The sequence below is a fragment of the Chrysochloris asiatica genome, unplaced genomic scaffold (genome assembly GCF_000296735.1).
Source record: "Chrysochloris asiatica unplaced genomic scaffold, ChrAsi1.0 scaffold00059, whole genome shotgun sequence".
Taxonomy (NCBI): domain Eukaryota; kingdom Metazoa; phylum Chordata; class Mammalia; order Afrosoricida; family Chrysochloridae; genus Chrysochloris; species Chrysochloris asiatica.
Window position 1 is genome coordinate 13,731,875 of NW_006408577.1, and position 3,160 is coordinate 13,735,034.

Below are 3,160 nucleotides of genomic sequence, written 5' to 3' on the forward strand. Positions count from 1 at the left end.
AAACAACAACCATTATTTTATTCATAATCTCTATAGATCTTTAATTTGCAAAAATCTCAATGAAAATGCTCCCCATGGTGTTGGCTGTGCTGGCATAAGGTTAAAGGACCCAGGACAGATTCCTTCAATGTCTGGGGCCTATTGAGGGCACTTTAGTTCTTCATGTGGTCTCACATCTTACATGGTCCCTCACCATTCAGTAGTCTAGCCCAGGCTAGATTTCCAATAGAACCAAGGTGGAATCAGCTAGGCTTGTTAAGGCCCAGACTCCAAAAACAATACAACATTCTCCAGGTCAAAGCAAGTTGCAGAGCCAGTCCATTTTCAAGGTGAATGAAAACAGACTCTACCTCGTGATGAAGGAAGTGGCATAGCCACATTATAAAGTAAAATGGGAAGGATTGCTGCAGCCATCTCCTGTAACAGTGTACTAAAATGTTATTGAAAAAGCTTTTTTAAAAATAGTTTTATGTCTGTCATTCCTGAGCATACTTGAAAACGCAACTTGTGGACACCACTACTATAGAGTATTTAGTAAGGGTTAGGAATTTAATAGTCATTTGAAAAAAATTGATTTGCAAAGGGTAGGGATTGAAAGTCATTAAAATATGGGGTGTTTGGTTTTATGAAGTCATTCCCTATTGCCTAGCCTCTCAAATTAAAATCTGAGGGTCTGGAGATTCACTAAGACTCTCCAAACAAGAAGCCTTCTTTGCTCCAATAAAGTACCAGAAACATATCAAGAATGCTCAGCTTTCCTTCTCAACAGAGAAGACAATGTTATCTTGCTCTAGTCTGTAGAATGCTTTGAAAACTGTCTTATAGTTTAATACCATATGCAGAGAAAATGTGTAGCCATCTTCGATAATTCTGTGCTATATTAATACTTTCCACTCCTCAAAATTCTTCAGGAAATTTTGCTTCAGTTTTAGTCAACAAAGTTCCAGGCAAAAATGACTGATGCATGAAAAATGTCAGTATGTGGGGGAAAATATTAGGTTTGAAAAGGAAAATTGATTATTTGGAATAATTGACAATTCTTGACACAGCAAAATTCCACATTAAAAAATTTTAACCATGGTGGACAGGTTTCAGCTGAGCTTCCAGACGAAGACAAACTAGGAAGGGGAGGTGGATTGGTTTTGAAAGTTTAGTAACTGAAAACCTTGTGAATAGCAGTGAAACACTGTCAGATAGCACCTGAATATTGAATATTTAAACAAGAATATTGTCAGATGTAGTGCCAGAAGATGAGCCACTCAGGTTAGAAGGCACTTAAATACGTCTGAGGAAGAGATGCTTCCTCAAAGCAGGTGACAGTGATGATAAGAATGGAGTAAAGTTTTCAGGACCTGCATTTGTTGACAGGACACAACCCAAAATGAGGAGAAGCAGCTGCAAACATCCATCAATAATTGGAACACGGAATCTATGAAGTATGTGTCTAGGAAAATTGGAAGTTGTCAAAAATGAAATGAAATTCATAAATATTAATATCTTAAGCATTACTAAGCTGAAATGGACTGGTATTGGACATTTTGAATCAGACAATTACATGGTTTATTATGCAAGGAATGACAAATTAAAGAGGAATGGTATCACATTCATCATCAAAAAGAACATTTCAAGATCTATTTTGAAGTATAATGCTGATTACACTTACAAGGAAGACCAGAAAATGCAACTGTGATTCAAATTTATACAACAACTACTATAGCCAGTGATAAGAAAATTGAAGAAGTCTACCATCTTCTAAAGTGTGAAACTGATCAAACATGCAATCAAGATGTGTTGATAATTACTGGTGATTGGAATGCAAAGGTTGAAAACAAAGAGGAAGACTCAATAGTTAGAAAATATGGCCTTGGTGATAGAAACAATGCTGTAGATCACATAACAGAATTTGACAAGACAAATGACTTTTTCATTGCAAATACCTTTTAAATAGCACAAAAGACAACTATACACATGGACCTCACCAGATGGAATACACAGAAATCAAACTGACTACATATATTGAAAGAGATGGTAGAAAAGCTCAATCTCATCAGCTAAAACAAGGCGAGGGCAGACAGTGGAATTGCTCATATGCAAGTCCACTCTGAAGCTGAAGAAAATTAAAACAAGTCCACATGAACCAAAATATTACCTTGAGTATACATCCTACCTTAATTTAGAGATCACCTCAAAAGCAGATTTCATACATTAGATACTAATGACCAAAGACCAGAAGAGTTGTGGGATGACATCAAGAACAGGATACAGAAAGAAAGCAAAGGTCATTAAAAAGACAAGAAAGAAGGAAAAGACCAAAATGGGTATCTAAAGAGACTATGAAACTTACTCTCCAGCATAGAGATGCTTTAAAAAAAAAAGAAGAAGAAGAAGAAAAGAAATAAGGAGTTAAAAGAGATGAATAGAAAATTTCAAAGGCCAGCTCAAGAAGATAGACAAAATATTATAAAATAATATTATATAGAAATGTGCAAAGACCTGGAGTTAAAAACAAACAAACAAACAAACAAAAAAAAACCTATTGGGAAGAAATGCTCATCATTTATCAAGTTGAAACAACTGCCGAAAAATTCAAGCCTTGACTTGCACAATATTGAAGGATTCTATGGACAAAATATTGAATGATGCAGAAAGTATCAAAAGAAGAGGGACAGAATATACAAAGTCACTATAAAAAAGAAATGGTTTATGTTCAATTATTTCAAAAGGTTGTATATGATGAAGAACAGATGGTACTGAAGGAAGAAGTCCAAACTGCACTGAAGACATTGGTGAAAAATAAGGCTCCAGGAATTGATGGAATACAAATTGAAATCTTCAACAAACTAATGAAGCACTGGAAGCATTCATTTCATCTATACTAAGAAATTTGGAATACAGCTACCTGGCCAACTGATTAGAAGAGACCCATATTCATGCCCATTCCAAAGAGAGGTGACCCAACAGAATGTAAAAATCAATGGACAATATCAATAATATGATATGCAAGCAAATTTTTGCTAAAGATGATTCAAAACTGGCTGCAACAGTACAGGGAACTGCCAGAGGTTCAAGTCACTTTCAGACAAGGATGTGGAACAAGGGATCTCATTGTTGACGTTAAATGGATCTTAGTTGAAAACAGAGAATACCAGAAAGATGTTTA